The sequence below is a fragment of the Somniosus microcephalus genome, chromosome 28, assembly GCF_052327205.1.
Source record: "Somniosus microcephalus isolate GS21.2 chromosome 28, FLI_Smic_1.0, whole genome shotgun sequence".
In the NCBI taxonomy this organism is placed as follows: Eukaryota; Metazoa; Chordata; class Chondrichthyes; order Squaliformes; family Somniosidae; genus Somniosus; species Somniosus microcephalus.
The window spans coordinates 679,375-700,095 of record NC_141014.1 but is presented as its reverse complement, the minus strand read 5'-3'; the positions used below and the strand labels follow the sequence as shown (position 1 = coordinate 700,095).

The following is a 20,721-nucleotide window of genomic DNA, read 5'->3' as shown; positions in this document are numbered from 1 at the left end:
AGAGGCCCTTCAGCCCATCGCGTCCACGCCGGCCATCAAGCCCTGTCTATTCTAATCCCATTTTCCAGCATTTGGTCCGTAGCCTTGTATGCTATGGCATTTCAAGTGCTCATCCAAATGCTTCTTGAATGTTGTGAGGGTTCCTGCCTCTACCACCCTTTCAGGCAGTGAGTTCCAGATTCCAACCACCCTCTGGGTGAAAAAGTTCTTCCTCAAATCCCCTCTAAACCTCCTGCCCCTTACCTTGAATCTATGCCCCCTTGTTATTGACCCCTCTACTAAGGGAAAAAGTTCCTTTCTATCTACCCTATCTATGCCCCTCATAATTTTGTACACCTCAATCAGGTCCCCCCTCAGCCTTCTCTGCTCCAAGGAAAACAACCCCAGCCTGTCCAGTCTTTCTTCATAGCTGAAGCACTCCAGCCCAGGTAACATCCTGGTGAATCTCCTCTGCACCCTCTCCAACGCGATCATATCCTTCCTATAGTGTGGCGACCAGAACTGCACACAGTATTCCAGCTGTGGCCTAACCAGCGTTTTGTACAGCTCCATCATAACCTCCCTGCTCTTATATTCTATGCCTCGGCTAATGAAGGCAAGTATCCCATATGCCTTTTTAACCACCTTATCCACCTGTTCTGCTGCCTTCAGGGATCTATGTACATGCACACCAAGGTCCCTCTGATCCTCTGTCTTTCCTAGGGTCCTACCATTCATTGTGTATTCCCTTGCCTTGTTAGTCCCTCCAAAATGCATCACCTCACACTTTTCAGGGTTAAATTCCATTTGCCACTGTTCCGCCCATCTGACCAACCCATCTATATTCTCCTGCAGACTGAGGCTACCCTCCTCGCTATTTACCACCCCACCAATTTTCATGTCATCTGCGAACTTACTGATCATACCTTTTACATTCACATCCAAATCATTAATGTAGACCACAAACAGCAAGTGTGGGTACATTAAATAGAACTGGAGATCGCGGAGTGTGTGGCCTAGAAATATGCCTCGGGCGATGGTGCAAACCGGGCAGTATTGGCTTGACCTGATCTTCAGTCCTGTTGCACTCCACAACAATTTGTATTTGTACAGTGCTTTAACATAGGAAAACATCCCAAGGTGCTCCACAGGAGTGTTATAAAACAGCATTTGTCACCGAGCCGCATAAGGAGATATCCGGGCAGCTGACCAAAAGCTTGATCAAAGAGGTCGGTTTTAAGCAGCATCTTAAAGGAGGAGAAAGAGGTAGTGAGTCGGACAGGTTTAGGGATTGAATTCCACAGCTTCGGGCCTCGGCAGCTGAAGGCACGGCCACCAATGGTAGAGGGATTAATACCAGGAATGCTCAAATGGCCAGCATTGGAGGAGTGCAGAGATCTCAGAGGGTTCATTGAGGATGTAACTGGTAGAATAGATAAAGGAGAACCAGTGGATGTGCTGTTTTTGGACTTTCAGAAGGCTTTCGACAAAGTCCCGCATAAGAGATTAGCATGCACATGGGATTGGGGGCAAAGCACATGGGATTGGGGGTAAGGTATTGACTTGGATAGAGAACTGGTTGGCAGACAGAAAGCAAAGAGTTGGAATAAATGGCTCTTTTTCCGAGTGGCAGGTAGTGACTAGTGGGGTACCGCAGGATCGGTCCTTGGACCCTAGCTATTCACAATATATATTAATGATCTAGACAAGGGAACTAGATGTAATATCTCCAAGTTTGCAGACGACACCAAGCTGGGTGGGCATGTGTGCTGTGAGGAGGATGCAGAGAAACTCCAGTCTGATTTGGACCGGTTGGGTGATTGGGCAGATGCATGGCAGATGCAGTGTAATGTGGATAAATGCGAGGTTATCCACTTTGGTGGCAAAAACAGGAAGACAGATTATTATCTGAACGGCAATAAATTGGGAAAAGGGGAAGTGCAACGAGACCTGGGTGTCCTTGTGCACCAGTCGCTGAAGGTAAGCATGCAGGTGCAGCAGACGGTTAAGAAAGCAAATGGTATGATGGCCTTCGTAGCGAGAGGGTTCGAGTACAGGAGCAAGGATGTCTTGCTGCAGTTGTACAGGGCCTTGGTGAGACCGCATCTTGAGTATTGTGTGCAGTTTTGGTCGCCTTATCAGAGGAAGGATGTTCTTGCCATGGAGGGAGTGCAGCGAAGATTCACCAGACTGATACCTGGGATGGCAGGAATGACGTATGAGGAGAGATTGGGTTGATTGGGCTTATACTCACTGGAGTTTAGAAGAATGAGAGGGGATCTCATTGAAACTTATAAAATTCTAACAGGACTAGACAGACTAGATGCAGGAAGGATGTTCCCGATGGCGGGGGAGTCCAGAACCAGGGGTCACAGTCTAAGGATAAGGGGTAAGCCATTTAGGACAGAGATGAGGAGGAATTTCTTCACCCAGAGAGTGGTGAACCTGTGGAATTCCCTACCACAGAAGGCAGTTGAGGCCAATTCATTAAATATATTCAAGAAGGAGTTAGATATATTTCTTAAGGCTAAAGGGATCAAGGGATATGGGGAGAAAGTAGGGACAGGGTCCTGAGTTTGGATGATCAGCCATGATCTTATTGAATGGCGAAGCAAGCTCGAGGGGCCGAATGGCCTACTCCTGCTCCTGTCTTCTATGTTTCTATGCTTTGGAACTGGAGGAGATTACAGAGATAGGGAGGGGCAAGGCCATGGAGCGATTTGAAAACAAGGATGAGAATTTAAAAATTGAGGCTTTGCCGGAAGGAAGAATGAGACGATGCGATATGAACTAAATGGTACAATTTTAAAAGGGGTGCAGGAACAGAGAGACCTGGGATACTCTTGCACAAATCTTTGAAGGTGGCTGGACAGGTTGAGAAGTCTGTTAAAATACCATACAGTCAGCTGATCCGATATGGCCCGTTTTGTTTCACTGCCTGAGATGAATTTCTGGGCCCGTGAATGTTAAGTAGAAATGGATATCGGGTCTGTGTACTGAATGCTGAATGTCCCTTGACTGGGTCTGTGTGCTCTGTTGACTGTGTTCTGTGACACTAACCTCTCGCTCTCCCCTCCTCCCCTCCCCGCCCCACACCACAGGCGCACTGGGAGAGACAGCACTTCATATCGCCACTCTCTACGACAACTATGAGGCTGCCTTGGTCCTGCTGGATGCAGCCCCGGAGCTCATGAATGAACCGGCCATCTCCGAGCTGTACGAAGGTGGGCTGGTGTCTCTCAATCAAATCCATCGGCATGTGTTCATCGGGGATGCTGCTCATGAAAGGACCCTGATCTTACAAGACCTGTTCGCTCCCCACAACCGCTTGCTGTGCCTCCCCATCTTGTGGGGCTGTGGATGGAATGAAAGACAGAAAAAGAAAGAAAAAAGAAAAGACTTGCATTTCTATAGCGCCTTTCATGACCACCGGACGTCCCAAAGCGCTTTACAGCCAATGAAGTACTTTTTGAAGTGTAGTCACTGTTGTAATGTAGGAAATGCAGCAGCCAATTTGTGTACAGCAAGCTCCCACAAACAGCAATGTGATAATGACCAGATCATCTGCTTTAGTGATGTTGAGAGAGGGATAAATATTGACCCCAGAACATGGGGGAAAAGTCCCCTGCTCTTCTTCTGAATTGTGCCATGGGATCTCTTATGTCCACCTGAGAGAGCAGAGGGGGCCTCGGTTTAACATCTCATCTGAAAGACGGCACCTCCAACAGTGCAGCGCTGCCTCAGCACTGCCTCTCCGACAGTGCAGCACTCCCTCAGTACTGCCCCTCCGACAGTGCAGCACTCTCTCAGTACTGCCTCTCCGACAGTGCAGCACTGCCTCAGTACTGCCTCTCCGACAGTGCAGCACTCCCTCAGTACTGCCTCTCCGACAGTGCAGCACTCCCTCAGTACTGCCTCTCCGACAGTGCAGCACTCCTTCAGTACAGCCCCTCCGACAGTGCAGTGCTCCATCAGTACAGCCCCTCTGACAGTGCAGCGCTCCCTTAGTACTGACCCTCCGACAGTGCAGCACTCCCTCAGTACTGCCCCTCCAACAATGCAGCGCTCCCTCAGTATTGCCCGTCCGACAGTGCAGTGCTCCCTCAGTACTGCCCTTCAGACAGTGCAGGGCTCCCTCAGTACTGCCCTTTTGACAGTGCAGGGCTCCCACAGTACTGACCCTCCGACAGTGCAGCGCTCCCTCAGTATTGCCCCTCCGACAGTGCAGTGCTCCCTCAGTACTGCCCTTCAGACAGTGCAGGGCTCCCTCAGTACTGCCCTTTTGACAGTGCAGGGCTCCCTCAGTACTGGCCCTCCGACAATGCAGCGCTCCCTCAGTACTGCTGCTCCAAAAGTCAGCGCTCCCTCAGTACTGCCCCTCTGACAGTGCAGCGCTCCCTCAGTACTGTCCCTCTGACAGTGCAGCACTCCCTCAGTACTGCCCCTCCGACAGTGCAGCGCTCCCTCAGTACTGCCCCTGCGAAAATGCAGCGTTCCCTCAGTACTGAGGCTCCGAAAGTGCAGCGCTCCCTCAGTACTGACCCTCCGACAGTGCGGCGCTCCCTCAGTACTGCCCCTCCGACAGTGCAGCGCTCCCACAGTACTGACCCTTCGACAGTGCAGCGCTCCATCAGTACTGACCCTTCGACAGTGCAGCGCTCCCTCAGTACTGACCCTCCGACAGTGCAGCGCTCCCTCAGTACTGACCCTCCGACAGTGAAGCGCTCCCTCAGTACTGCCCCTCTGACATTGCAGCGCTCCCTCAGTACTGCCCCTCCGACAGTGCAGCGCTCCCTCAGTACTGCCCTCCGACTGTGCAGCACGCCCTCCGTACTACTCCTCCGACAGTGCATCGTTCCCTAAGTACTGCCCCTCCGACAGTGCAGCACTCCCTCAGTACTGCCTCTCCGACAGTGCAGCACTCCCTCAGTACTACCTCTCCGACAGTGCAGCACTCCCTCAGTACTGCCCCTCCGACAGTGCAGCACGCCCTCAGTACTACTCCTCTGACAGTGCGGCGCTCCCTCAGTACTGCCACTCCAACAGTTCAGCGCGCCCTCAGTACTGCCCCTCTGATGGTGCAGTGTTCCATCAGTACAGCCCCTCTGACAGTGCAGGGCTCCCTCGGTACTGACCCTCCAACAGTGCAGCGCTCCCTCAGTACTGACCCTCCGACAGTGCGGTGCTCCCTCAGTACTGCCCCTCCAAAAGTGCGGCGCTCCCTCAGTACTGCCCCTCTGACAGTGCGGCACTCCCTCAGTACTGCCCCTCCGACAGTGCAGCGATCCCTCAGTACTGCCCCTCTGACAGTGCAGCGATCCCTCAGTACTGCCCCTCCAACAGTGCGGCGCTCCCTCAGTACTGCCCCTCCGACAGTAGGCTGGGAGGTTCTGGGCTGGGGTTGAGATGGGGTTGGGGGGTGATGGGGTCGGGGGTGATGGTGTCGGGGGTGATGGGTTCTGGGGTGATACATAGAAACATAGAAGAAAGTAGCAGGAGTAGGCCATTCGGCCCCTCGAGCCTGCTCCGCCATTCAATGAGATCACGGCTGATCATCCAAATTCAGTACCCGGTCCCTGCCTTCTCCCCATATCCCTTGACCCCTTTAGACTTAAGAAATATATCCAAATCCTTCTTGAATATATTTAATGAACTTGCCTCCACCGCCTCTGTGGCAGAGAATTCCACAGATTCAGCACTCTCTGGGTGATGAAATTCCTCCTCATTTCAGTCCTAAATGGCTTACCCCTCATCCTTAGAATATGACCCCTGGTTCTGGACTCCCCGGTCATCGGAAACATCCTTCCTGCATCTAGTCTGTCCAGGCCTGACAGAATTTTACAGGTTTCGATGAGATCCCCTCTCAATCTTCTAAACTCCAGTGAGTATAAGCCCAATCGACACAATCTCTTCTCATACGTCATTCCTGCCATCCCAGGTATCAGCCTGGTGAATCTTCGCTGCACTCCTTCCATGGCAAGAACGTCCTTCCTCAGATAAGGCCAACAAAACTGCACACAATACTCACGGTGCGGTCTCACCAAGGCCCTGTACAACTGTAGCAAGACATCCTTGTTCCTGTGCTCGAACCCTCTCGCTACGAAGGCCAACATACCATTTGCCTTCTTAACCGCCTGCTGCACCTGCATGCTTACCTTCAGCGACTGGTGCACCAGAACACCCAGGTCTCTTTGCACTTCCCCTTCTCCCAATCTATTGCCGTTCAAATAATAGTCTGCCTTCCTGTTTTTGCCACCAAAGTGGATAACCTCACATTTATCCACATTATAGTGCATTTGCCATGTTTCTGCCCAATCACCCAACCTGTCCAAATCGTACTGGAGTTTCACGACATCCTCCTCACAGCATACCCTCCCACCCAGCTTTGTGTCGTCTGCAAATTTGGAGATATTACATCCAATTCCCTCGTCCAGATCATTAATATATATTGTGAACAGCTGGGGTCCTAGGACCGATCCTTGCGGTACCCCACTAGTCACTGCCTGCCACTCAGAAAACGATCCGTTTATTCCAATTCTTTGCTTTCTATCCGCCAACCAGTTCTCTATCCAAGTCAATACCTTGCCCCCAATCCCATGTGCCTTAATTTTGCACGCTAATCTCTTATGTGGGACCTTATTGAAAGCCTTCTGAAAGTCCAAATACAGCACATCCACTGGTTCTCCCTTATCTATTTTACCAGTTACATCCTCAAAAAATTCCAGTAGATTAGTCAAGCACGATTTACCTTTTGTAAATCATTGTTGAATTTGTCTGATCCTGTCACTGCTTTCCAAGTGCTCTGCTATTACATCTTTTATAATGAACCCTAGCATTTTCCCCACTACCAATGTCGGGCTTACCGGTCCATAATTCACCGCTTTTTCTCTACCACCTTTTTTGAATAGTGGGGTAACATTAGCTACCCTCCAATCCATGGGTACTGTTCCAGAGTCTATTGAGTTCTGGAAGATGACCAGCAATGCATCTACTATTTTTAGGGCCACTTCCTTAAGTACCCTAGGATGTAGATTATCAGGCCCTGGGGATTTATCAGCCTTCAGTCCCATCAATTTTCCTAACACCATTTCCCTACAAATACTGATTTCTTTCAGTTCCACCCTTTCATCAGACCCTATGTTCCCCGGCATCTCTGGGACGTTATTTGTGTCCTCCTTTGTGAAGACAGAACCAAAATATGTATTTAGTTGGTCAGCCATTTCTTTGTTCCCCATTATAAATTCCCCTGATTCTGACTGCAAGGGACCTACGCTTGACTTCACCAATCTTTTTCTCTTCACATATCTATAAAAGCTTTTACAGTCAGTTTTTATGTTCCCTGCAAGCTTACTCTCATATTCTATTTTCGCCTTCATAATTAATCCCTTTGTCCTCCTTTGTTGAATCCTAAACTGCTCCCAATCCTCAGGATTATTGCTTTTTCTGGCCAATTTATATGTCCTCTCCTTGGATCTTATGCTATCCCTAATTTCCCTTGTTAGCCACAGTTGAGTCACCTTTTTTGTTTTATTTTTATGCCAAACTGGGATGAACAAATTCGGTCGTTCATCCATGCGGTCTTTGAATGTTTGCCATTGCCTATCCACCGTCAACCCTTTGACTGACATTCCCCAATCAATCCTACCCAACTCGCTCCTCAGACCATCGTAGTTTCCTTTATTTAAATTTAGGACCCTAGTCTCTGAGTCAACTACTTCATTCTCCATCTTAATGAAGAATTCGATCATATTATGATCGCTCCGACCCAAGGAGCCTCGTACAACAAGATTGCTAATTAATCATAAGAACATAAGAACATAAGAAATAGAAGCAGGAGTAGGCCAATCGGCCCCTCGAGCCTGCTCCACCATTCAATAAGATCATGGCTGATCTGATCCTAACTGCCAATCCACTATCACAGAACCATCTCCTGAATCTAACAGAATTAGACACACGAAATAGGAGCAGGATCAGGCTACACGGCCCCTGGGCCCGCTCCGCTACCCACAGGGCCATGACCGATCCGTACCTAGACTCATGTCCAAATTCCTGCCCGCTCCCTGTAACCCTTAATTCCCTTTACTGCTAGGAAACTGTCTATTTCTGTTTTAAATTTATGTAATGATGTAGCTTCTACAGCTTTTTGGGGCAGCATATTCCATGGACCTACCACCCTCTGAGTGAAGTAGTTCCTCCTCATCCCAGTTTTGAAAGAGCAGCCCCTTATTCTAAGACTATGCCCCCTAGTTCTAGTTTCACCCATCATCGGGAACATCTTCCCCGCATCCACCCGATCCAACCCCTTCACAATCTTATATGTTTCAATAAGATCGCCTCTCATTCTTCTGAACTCCAATGAGTAGAGTCCCAATCTACTCAACCTCTCCTCATATGTCCATCCCCTCATCCCCGGGATTAACCGAGTGAACCTTCTTTGTACTGACTCGAGAGCAAGTATGTCCTTTCTTAAGTATGGACACCAAAACTGTACGCAGTATTCCAGGTGCGGTCTCACCAAGACCTTGTACAACTGAAGCAATACCTCCCTATTTTTATATTCTATCCCCCTAGCAATGAAAGCCAACATTCCATTGGCCTTCTTAATCACTTGCTGCACCTGCATACTAACCTTTTGAGTTTCGTGCACCAGGACCCCCAGATCCCTTTGTGCTTCAGTACTTTCCAGTTTCTTGCCATTAAGATAATAACTTGCTCTACGATTTTTCCTGCCAAAGTGCATAACCTCATACTTTCCAGTATTGTATTCCATCTGCCAAATCTCTGCCCACTTACTTAGCCTGTCTATGTCCCCTTGCAGGTTTTTTATGTCCTCCCCACTCACTACTTTCCCTCCCATCTTAGTATCATCTGCAAACTTTGATATGTTACACTCGGTCCCCTCCTCCAAATCATTAATATAAATTGTAAAGAGCTGGGGACCCAGCACTGACCCCTGCGGAACACCACTAGTTACTGATTGCCAGTCTGAGAATGAACCATTTATCCCAACTCTCTGCCTTCTGTTAGATAGCCAATCCTCTATCCATGCCAGAATATTACCCCCAATCCCGTGATTTTTTATCTTAAGCAATAATCTTTTGTGTGGCACCTTGTCAAATGCCTTTTGGAAGTCTAAATACACTACGTCCACTGGTTCCCCTTTATCCACCCTATATGTTACTTCCTCAAAGAACTCCAGCAAATTTGACAAACATGACTTCCCCTTCATAAAACCATGCTGACTTTATCCTATTAAATTATGATTATCCAAATGTCCTGTTACTGTCTCCTTAATAATGGACTCCAAAATTTTACCTACCACAGATGTTAGGCTAACCGGTCTATAGTTTCCAGCCTTCTGTCTACTGCCCTTTTTAAATAAGGGTGTTACATTAGCAGTTTTCCAGTCTGCCGGGACCTTTGCCGAGTCCAGGGAGTTTTGGAAAATTATTACCAATGCATCCACAATCCCTATCACCACTTCCCTCAAGACCCTAGGATGTAAGCCATCAGGTCCAGGTGATTTATCCGCCTTGAGTCCCAGTATTTTACCGAGTACCACTTCCTTAGTGATTTTGATCGTGTTTAGCTCCTCCCTCCCCTTTAGCCCCCTGTTTGTCCAGTGTTGGGATATTCTTAGTGTCTTCTACTGTAAAGACTGATATAAAATATTCATTCAGTGTTTTTGCCATCTCCATATTTCCCACCATTAATTTCCCGGTCTCATCCTCTAAGGGACCAACATTTACTTTAGCCACCCTTTTTCTTTTTATATAACTATAATAACTCTTACTATCTGTTTTTATATTTTTTGCTAATTTACTTTCATAATCTATCTTCCCTTTCTTAATCAATCTTTTTGTTATTTTTTGCTGTCTTTTAAAGTTTTCCCAATCCTCTCTCCTTTCTCATTACATAATACTCAGTCTAAGATGGCCTGATCTCTGGTTCGTTCCTCGACATATTGGTCCAGGAAACCATTCCGTAAACACTTCAGGAATTCCTCCTCCACAGTATTGTTACTAATTTGGTTAGCCCAATCTATATGTAGATTAAAGTCACCCATGATGACTCCTGTGCCCTTATTGCACGCTTCTTTAATTTCCCTTTTAATGCCATCCCCAACCTCCGCCTTCCTGTTTGGAGGTCTATATACCACTCCCACGAATGTTTTCTGCCCCTTAGTAGTTCTCAATTCTACCCATACAGATTCCACATCATCAGAGCTAATATCCTTCCTTACAATTGTGTTAATCCCTTCTTTAACCAGCAATGCTACCCCACCTCCCTTTCCTGAATATTGAATACCCCTGGATGTTGAGGTCCCAGCCTTGGCCATCCTTGAGCCACGTTTCCATAATCCCAACCAAATCATATTCGTTTACCTCTATTTGCGCAGCCAATTCATCCACCTTATTACGAATGCTCCTCGCATTAAGACACAAAGCCTTCAGGCTTGTTTTTTTAACGCTCTTAGACCTATTAGAATTATTATTTACTGTGGCCACGTTTGATTTAAACTGTTGATTTCTCTGACTGCCACTTTTGTTTATCTCCTTCCTATCTTTTGCTTTTATCCTTGTTTCCCTTTTCTCTGTCTCCCTGCTCAGGTTCCCAACCCCCTGCCATTTTAGTTTAAACCCTCCCCCAGAGCACTTGCAAACACTCCCCCTAGGACATCGGTTCCAGCCCTGCCCAGGTGCAAACTGTCCGGTTTGAACTGGTCCCACCTCCCCCAGAACCGGTTCCAATGTCCCAGGAACTTGAATCCCTCCCCGTTGCACCATTCCTCGAGCCACGTATTCATCTGAAATATCCTTCTATTTCTACTCTGACTAGCACATGGCACTGGTAGCAATCCTGAGATTACTACCTTTGAGGTCCTATTTTTTTATTTACCTCCTAACTCCCTATATTCCACTTTTAGGACCTCATCCTGCTTTTTACCTATATTGTTGGTGCCTATATGCACCACAACAACTAGCTGTTCACCCTCCCCTTCCAAGATGTTCTGCAGCCGCTCTGAGACATCCTTGACCCTTGCACCAGGGAGGCAACACACCATCCTGGAGTCTCGTTTGCAGCTGCAGAAACGCCTATCTATTCCCCTTACAATAGAATCCCCTATTACTATAGCTCTACCCCTCTTTTTCGTCCCGTGCTGTGCAGCAAAGCCACCTCTGGTGCCAGGAAGTTGGCTGCTGCTGCTTTCCTCTGATAAGCCATCTCCCCCAACAGCACTCAAAGTGGTGTATTTGTTTGAGAGGGGGATGTCCACAGGGGACCCCTGCACTACCTGCCTGCGCCTAGTACTCTGCCTGTTGGTCACCCATTCCCTTTCTTCCTGTCCAACCTCTACCTGCGGTGTGTCCAACTCTCTAAACGTGCTATTCACGATGTCCCGAGCATCACGAATGCTCCAATATGCATCCAATCGCAGCTCCAGCGCCACAATGCGGTCTGTCAGTAGCTGCAGCTGGATGCACTTCCTGCACATGTAGTTGTCAGGGACACAGGAAGTGTCCCTGAGTTCCCACATATCGCAGGAGGAGCATACCATGTGGCTGGGCTGTCCTGCCATGACTTACCCTTTAATTAATTGAATTTAAATTAAATCAATCAATCCCACTAATTAGGGGGTGATGGGGTTGGGTTGAGATGGAGTTGGGTTGGGAGGTGTTGGGGTGGGGTGGTTTGGATGTGATTGGATTGTGGTAGGCTTCAGTTGGATGAGGTGGAGTGGTGAGTTGGCCACGAATCGTGCCTTGTATTCCACAGGTGAGACTCCCCTCCATATTGCAGTGGTGAATCAGGATGTGAAGCTGGTGAGGGAGATGATCTCGCGGGGGGCAGAGGTGATTGCACCTCGAGCAACGGGAACCTACTTCAGGAGGAGGCGGGACAAGCTGCTGTACTTTGGTGAGTGCGGAGGGGGAGGGAGAGGGGAAGGAGAGGGGGAGGACAGGGAGAGGGGGAGGAGTGGGAGAGGGGAGGAGTGGGAGAGGGGGAGGACAGGGAGTGGGGGAGGAGTGGGAGAGGGGAGGAGTGGGAGAGGGGAGGAGTGGGAGAGGGGCGGAGTGGGAGACGGGAGGAGTGGGAAAGGGGGAGAGGGGGAGGACAGGGAGTGGGGGAGGAGTGGGAGAGGGGAGGAGTGGAAGAGGGGAGGAGTGGGAGACGGGAGGAGTGGGAGGCGGGAGGAGTGGGAGACGGGAGGAGTGGGAGACGGGAGGACAGGGAGAGGGGGAGGAGTGTGAGGGGGAGGAGTGGGAGATGGGAGGAGTGGGAGGAGGGGGAGAGGAGGAGGAGTGGGAGGAGGGGGAGAGGGGGAGGACAGGGAGAGGGGGAGGAGTGGGAGAGGGGGAATAGTGGGAGTGGGTGAAGGAGAGAGGGAGGAGGTAGAAGATGCCATGCAACAGGTACTGACCCAATCTCCTCTTCCTATTAGGGGAGTACATCTTGTCTTTTGCTGCCTGTATTGGGAATGAAGAGATTATCCAGTTACTTATTGAGAGTGGGGCTGATATCAAGGCACTGGACACCCTGGGTAAGTGTCAGAAAGTGGGCTGGTGATTACAGGTCTGCAGACTGAGAATGAATGGGAAGGGGTTCGGTCCATTGGGATTGTGTACAATGGGAATAAATGGGATGCGGTTTGGCCCATTGGGGTTGTGTACAGTGGGAATGAATGGGATGCGGCTGGGTCCATTGGGATTGTGTACTGTGGGAGTGAATGGAAGGGGTTGGATCCATTGGGATTGTGTACAGTGGGAGTGAATGGAAGGGGTTGGGTCTATTGGGATTGTGTACAGTGGGAATGAATGGGATGTGGTTGGATCCATTGGGATTGTGTACAGTGGGAATGAATGGGATGTGGTTGGATCCATTGGGATTGTGTACAGTGGGAGTGAATGTGATGTGGTTGGGCCTATTGCAATTGTGTACAGTGGGAGTGAATGGGAAGGGTTAGGGGTCATTGGGATTGTGTACGGTGGGAGTGAATGGGAAGGGTTTGGGCCCATTGGGATTGTGTATAGTGGGAGTGAATGTGATGTGGTTGGGTCTATTGCAATTGTGTACAGTGGGAGTGAATGGGAAGGGTTAGGGGTCATTGGGATTGTGTACGGTGGGAGTGAATGGGAAGGGTTTGGGCCCATTGGGATTGTGTATAGTGGGAGTGAATGGGAAGGGGTTTGGGTCCATTGGGATTGTGTACAGTGGGAGTATTACGGGATAAGGGAGTGTTGTTGTACAGAAAATGCTGGAAATACTCAGCATGCCAGGCAGCGTCTGTGGAGAGAGAAACAGAGTTAGCATTTCAGGTCAATGACCTTTCATCAGAATTGGTGTATGTTGACTTGCTGACCCTCTCTCTCTCTCTGTCTGTCCAGGTAACACTGTCCTTCATATCCTCACGCTACAACCCAATAAAACCATTGCTTGTCAGGTTTACGATTTCATCCAGTTCTTTGACGAGGCAGAGAATGGGATCACAGCTGAAATGATCCCAAACAAGGAAGGACTGACTCCGATTAAACTGGCTGCTGTCGAAGGCAACATTGTGGTGAGGGGGCACTGAGAGATCAGTGTGAGAGTGAGAATCTATGCGAACATGTGTTAGTGTGAGTGTGAATATGGGTTTGTGTGTATGTATGTTTCAGTGTTTGTATGTGTGAGCGTACATAAGTGTATGTGTGTCTGAGTGTATGGGTGTGAAGGGTCGGGGTGATGTGTGAAGGGTCAGGGTGATGTGAGGGTTCTGCTAACCGAGTTAATTGAGGGTGATTGGGTCCTAGATGTTCCAGCACCTGATGAACAAGTGACGACTGGTACAATGGGCCTTCGGACCCATCTCCACCTCCTTGTACAATCTGTCGGAGATCGATTCCTGGGGAGAAGATTATTCTGTCCTCGAACTGGTGGTCTCCAGCAAAATAAATGAGGTAAGTCTGAACAGCTGACCCACGTCTTGATCTGCTCTCGTTCTGTCCTCCTCTCATATCTCCAAATCCATGAAAATTACTGAGTCCATTGGGTTTGTGTTCCATGGGAGAGACTGGGAAGGGGTTTGTCTCCAATGGGTTTGTGTACAGTGGGGGTTTGTGTACAGTGGGTGTGAATGGGAAGGGCTTTGGGTCCATCAGAATTGTGTACAGTGGGAGTGAATGCAGTCAGAATCAGGGGAATTTATAATGGGGAACAAAGAAATGGCAGACCAATTAAATACATATTTTGGTTCTGTCTTCACAAAGGAGCACACAAATAACCTCCCAGGGATGTCAGGGAACATAGGGTCTGATGAAAGGGAGGAACTGAAAGAAATCAGTATTTGTAGGGAAATGGTGTTAGGGAAATTGATGGGACTGAAGGCCGATAAATCCCCAGGGCCTGATAATCTACATCCTAGGGTACTTAAGGAAGTGGCCATAGAAATAGTAGATGCATTGCTGATCATCTTCCAACATTCGATGGAATCTGGAACAGTACCCATGGATTGGAGGGTAGCTAATGTTACCCCACTATTCAGAAAAGGTGGTAGAGAGAAAACGGGGAATTACAGACCGGTAAGCCTGACATCGGTAGTGGGGAAAATGCTACAGTCCATTATAAAAGATGTAGTAATAGCAGAGCACTTGAAAAACAGTGAAAGGATCGGACAAAGTCAACATGGATTTACAAAAGGTAAATCGTGCTTGACTAATCTACTGAAATTTTTTGAGGATGTAACTGGTAAAATAGATAAGGGAGAACCAGTAGATGTGGTGTATTTGGACTTTCAGAAGGCTTTCGATAAGGTCCCGCATAAGAGATTAGCGTGTAAAGTTAAGGCACATGGGATTGGGGGCAAGGTATTGACTTGGATAGAGAACTGGTTGGCAGACAGAAAGCAAAGAGCTGGAATAAACGGGTCTTTTTCTGAGTGGCAGGCAGTGACTAGTGGGGTATTGCAGGGATCCGTCCTTGGACCCCAGCTATTCACAATATATATTAATGATCTAGACAAGGGAACTAGATGTAATATCTCCAAATTTGCAGATGACACAAAGCTGGGTGGGCGTGTGTGCTGTGAGGAGGATGCTGAGAAACTCCAGGATGATTTGGACAGGTTGGGTGATTGTGCAGAAGCATGGCAGATGCAATATAATGTGGATAAATGTGAGATTTGGTGGCAAAAACAGGAAGGCAGATTATTATCTGAATGGCAATAGATTGGGAGAAGGGGAAGTGCAACGAGACCTGGGTGTCCTTGTGCACCAGTCGCTGAAGGTAAGCATGCAAATGCAGCAGGCGGATAAGAAGGCAAATGGTTTGTTGGCCTTCATAGCGAAAGGGTTTGAGTACAGGAACAAGGATGACTTGCTGCAGTTGTACAGGGCCTTGGTGAGACCACATCTTGAGTATTGTGTGCAGTTCTGGTTGCCTTATCTGAGGAAGGATGTTCTTGCCATGGAAGGAGTTCAGCGAAGATTCACCAGGCTGATACCTGGGATGGCAGGAATGACATATGAGGAGAGATTGGGTCGATTGGGCTTGTACTTGCTGGAGTTTAGAAGAATGAGAGGGGATCTCATTGAAACTTATAAAATTCTGACAGGACTGGACAGACTAGATGCAGGAAGGGTGTTCCCGATTGTCGGGGAGTCCAGAACCTGGGGTCACAGTCTAAGGATAAGGGGTTGGCCATTTAGGACAGAAATTAGGAGGAATTTCTTCACCCAGAGTGTGGTGAACCTGTGGAATTCTCTACCACAGAAGGCGGTAGAGGCCAATTCATTAAAATATATTCAAGAAGGGGTTGGATATATTTTTTAAGGCTAAAGGGATCAAGGGGTATGGGGAGAAAGCAGGGACTGGGTACTGAATTTGGATGATCAGCCATGATCGCATTGAATGGCGGAGCAGGCTCAAGGGGCCGAATGGCCTACTCCTGCTCCTAGCTACTATGTCTATATTTCTAAGGGATTTGGTTCCATTGGGATAGTGTACAGTGGGAGTGAATGGGAAGGGCTTGGGTCCATTGAACTTGTGTACAGTGGGAGTGAATGGGAAGGGGTTTGGGTTCATTGGGATTGTCTACAGTGGGAGTGAATAGGATTGAGTTGGTCCATTGGGATTGTGTACAGTGGGAGTGAATGGGAAAGGGTTTGGGTTCATTGGGATTGTGTATAATGGGATTGAATGTGAAGGGGTTGGGTCCATTGGGATTGTGTACAGTGGGAGTGAATGGGAAGGGGCCTGATCCATTGGGATTGTGTGCAGTGGGAGTGAATGGGAAGGGTTTGAGTCCATTTGGATTGTGTACAGTGGAAGTGAATGGGAAGGGGTTTGGGTCAATTGGGATTGTGTACAGTGGGAGTGAATGGGAAGAGGTTTGGGTCCATTGGGAGTTTGTACATTGGAAGTGAATGGGAAGGTTATGGGTCCATTAGGATTGTGCACAGTGGGAGTGAATGTCAAGGGTTTGGGTCCATTGGGATTGTGTACAGTAGGAGTGAATGGGAAGAGGTTTGGGTCCATTGGGATTCTGTACAGTGGGATTGAATGTGAAGGGGTTGAGTCGATTGGGATTGTGTACAGTGGGAGTGAATGGAAAGGGATCTGGTCCATTGGGATTGTGTACAGTGGGTGTGAATGGGAAGGGGTCTGATCCATTGGGTCTCCTTAACTGCGACTCTGTCTTCGACGCGAGTGTCCTCAACTCCATCCCACAGCATGCTACCCGCCACCATCTCCGCACAACCCAGCCTGACATGAGTTTGTAAAGGCCATCCGATTACTGAAGAACAACATGCCTCAGGAGCAGATGGAATTCCCGCCGAGGCACTAAAGCATGGTGGAGAAGCACTACTGGCACGAATTCATGAACTCATTTCTCTTATCCGGAAGGAGGAGAGCATGCCAGGGGATCTCAGAGATGCCGTAATTGTGACCATCTTCAAGAAAGGTGACAAGTCCGATTGTGGTAATTACAGAGGAGTTTCCCTGCTGTCTGCCACAGGGAAAGTCATCGCAAGAATCCTCCTCAATCGCCTTCTCCCAGTGGCCGAAGAGCTCCTCCCAGAGTCACAATGTGGATTCCGCCCACTAAGGGGCACAATGGACATGATCTTCGCCGCAAGTCAATTACAAGAGAAATGCAGGGAACAGCACCAACCGCTGTACATGGCCTTCTTTGATCTCACAAAGGCTTTCGACACTGTCAACCGTGAGGGATTATGGAGTGTCCTCCTCAAATTCGGCTGCCCTCAAAAGTTTGTCACCATCCTCCGCCTGCTTCACGATGACATGCAAGCTCTGATCCTGACCAACGGTTCCACCACAGACCCAATTCACGTACGAACCGGGGTCAAACAAGGCTGTGTCATTGCACCAACGCTCTTCTCGACCTTCCTTGCTGCAATGCTCCATCTCACCCTCAGTAAGCTCCCCACTGGAGTGGAGCTAATTTACAGAACAAATGGGAAACTGTTCAACCTCCGTCGCCTCCAATCCAGATCCAAGGTCACCCCGTCCTCTGCCGTCGAATTACAATATGCAGATGACGCTTGCGTCTGCGCTCACTCAGAGATCGAACTCCAAACCATCGTCAACACCTTCACCGAAGCATACGAGAGCATGGGCCTTACACTAAACATCCGTAAGACAAAGGTCCTCTACCAACCTGCCCCTGCCACACAGTACTGCCCCCCGATTATCAAAATCCACGACAAGGCCTTGGACAACGTGGACCACTTTCCATACCTCGGGAGCCTACTGTCAACAAGGGCAGACGTCCACGACGAAGTCCAACACCGCCTTCAGTGTGTCAGTGCAGCCTTCGGTCACCTGAGGAACAGAGTGTTTGAAGACCAGACCTCAAACCCAGCACTAAGCTCATGGTCTACAGAGCAGCAGTGATACCCGCCCTGTTTAATGCCTCAGAGACATGGACCATGTACAGCAGGCACCTCAAAGCACTGGAGAGATTCCACCAATGCTGCCTCCGCAAGATCCTGCAGATCCATTGGCAGGATAGGCGAACCAACATCAGTGTTCTTGCTCAGGCCAATATCCCCAGCATCGAAGCTTTGACCACGCTCCAATAGACGGGTCACATTGTCCGCATGCTCGATACGAGACTCCCAAAACAAGGGAGCTCCGACACGGCAAGAGAGCCCCAGGTGGGCAGAGGAAATGCTTCAAGGAAATCCTCAAAGCCTCCTTGAAAAAGTGTAACATCCCCATCGACACCTGGGAATCCCTGGCCCAAGACCGCACAAAGTGGAGGAGAAGCATCCAGGAAGGTGCTGAACACCTCAAGTCTCTTCGCTGGGAGCAAGCAGAAGCCAAGTGCAGGCAGCGCAAGGAGCGCATGTCAACCCAAGCACCCCACCCACCCGCCCCTCCAACCACTGTCTGCCCCGCCTGTGAGAGACTGTAGGTCCCGCATTGGACGCATCAGTCACCTGAGAACTCATTTTTAATGTGGAAGCAAGTCATCCTCAGTTCCGAGGGACTGCCTAAGAAGATTGTGTACAGTGGGAGTGAATGGGAAGGGTTTGGTTCCATTGGGATTGTGTACAGTGGGGGTGAATGGGAAGGGTTTGGTTCAATTGGAATTGTGTACAGTGGGAGTGAATGGGAAGGGGTTGGGTCCATTGGGATTGTGTACAGTGGGAGTGAATGGGGAGGGGTTGGGTCCATTGGGATTGTGTACAGTGGGGGTGAATGGGAAGGGGTGGATTGTGTTCCTTTATACAGTTTGTATTGTTCCTTGTGGGACTGCTCACAGGGGACTGTGTCTCCCTTGGGATTGTGCTGTGCTCTGACTGGACTTCCCATATCGCAGGCGCTCCGCATCCTGGACCTCTCACCCCTTAAGCAGCTGATTAGTTTGAAGTGGAATAAGTACGGGAAATATTACTTCCGGATTCTTACCTTCCTCTACCTGGCCTATATTATCACCTTCACACTCTGCTGTGCCTATCGACCACTGAAAGAGCGGCGAGGAAACGTCAGCGATCCTAGAGATACCACCATCTTCATCCAGAGAAATCTGCAGGTGAGAGACACCCTATCTGGGAATGTGTCTTTCTGTGTGTGTGTGTCTGCCTGTGTGTTTCTGTGTGTCTGTGTCTGCCTGTGTGTTTCTGTGTCTGTGTGTGTGTTTCTGTGTGTGTGTGTTTCTGTGTGTGTGTGTGTTTCTGTGTCTGTGTCTCTGTGTGTGTGTGTGTGTGTGTGTGTGTGTGTTTCTGTGTGTGTGTGTTTCTGTGTGTGTGTGTTTCTGTGTGTGTGTGTTTCTGTGTGTGTGTTTCTGTGTGTGTGTGTGTGTTTCTGTGTCTGTGTGTGTTTCTGTGTGTGTGTTTCTGTGTGTGTGTGTGTGTGTGTGTGTGTGTTTCTGTGTCTGTGTTTCTGTGTGTGTTTGTGTTTCTGTGTGTGTTTGTGTTTGTCTGTGTGTGTTTCTGTGTGTGTGTGTGTGGTTCTGTGTGTGTGTGTTTCTGTGTGTGTTTCTGTGTGTGTGTTTCTGTGTCTGTGTTTCTGTGTGTGTTTGTGTTTCTGTGTGTGTTTGTGTTTGTCTGTGTGTGTTTCTGTGTGTGTGTTTCTGTGTGTGTGTTTCTGTGTGTGTGTGTGTGTTTCTGTGTGTGTGTGTGTTTCTGTGTGTGTGTGTTTCTGTGTGTGTGTGTTTCTGTGTGTGTTTCTGTTTCTGTGTGCGTTTCTGTTTCTGTGTGTTTCATGTGTGTGTGTTTCTGCGTGTGTGTGTTTCTGCGTGTGTTTCTGCATGTGTGTGTTTCATGTGTGTGTGTTTCTGCGTGTGTGTGTTTCTGCGTGTGTGTTTCTGCATGTGTGTGTTTCTGCGTGTGTGTGTGTTTCTGCATGTGTGTGTGTTTTTGTGTGTGTGTATCTGTGTGTGTCTGTGTTTCTGTGTGTGTGTTTCTGTGTGTGTGTGTGTTTCTGTGTGTGTGAGTGTTTCTGTGTGTGTGTGAGTGTTTCTGTGTTTGTGTGTTTTTCTGTGTGTGTTTCTTTATGTGGGTGTCTGTGTGTGTGTGCTTCTGTGTGTGTGTTTCTGTGTGTGTGTGTTTCTTTGTGTGTGTGTTTCTGTGTGTGTGTGTTTGTTTGTGTGTGTGTTTTTGTGTGTGTGTGTGTTTCTGTGTGTGTGTGTTTCTGTGTGTGTGTTTTTGTGTGTGTGTGTTTTTCTGTGTGTGTGTTTCTGTGTGTGTGTTTTTCTGTGTGTGTGTGTGTTTTTCTGTGTGTCTGTGTCTGTGTGTTTCTGTTTGTGTGTGTGCGTGTTGTATTGATTTCCTTGTGGGTTCAATGATGAGACATTTATATAAAAGAGAATAACTTTTAATCAAAGGTTTGTTCAAGAAATCATACAGCTTTTCAGGACACACCATGCTTGAGCTGCAGCTAAAGTGAAACTAAAAAGCTCAGCCTGCTTGTCTGTGTCACATGACCTCTGCTGCTCAGGCACAAGCAATCAAACACAGACAAACATGCTGTAAGGCATAAGTAATCAAACACAGACAAATATCATCACTATTTGTTGATATCATTACATCTCCCTTTCTTAAATTTTTTTTATTTTACTTTTAACTAACAACATGTTTTCTTTATATTAATCTGCATTTTAACTGTAACATTTAATGAACTTACATTATCATTATCATGATCAAAGTTTTTTACCCTTGCTTTGTGTGTTCACATGAAATATGTCAATACATTAGAACTTGAAGAAAGAATAAGATAACATTACTTCCTTCTATA

At 48.3% G+C, this 20,721-nt stretch overlaps 1 pseudogene; it reads left to right on the top strand.

Moving 5' to 3' along the window:
- The first annotated feature begins 313 nt into the window (after positions 1 to 313).
- Positions 314 to 20,721, top strand: part of LOC147098715 (transient receptor potential cation channel subfamily V member 6-like) — a 32,451-nt pseudogene continuing 12,043 nt past the window's right edge.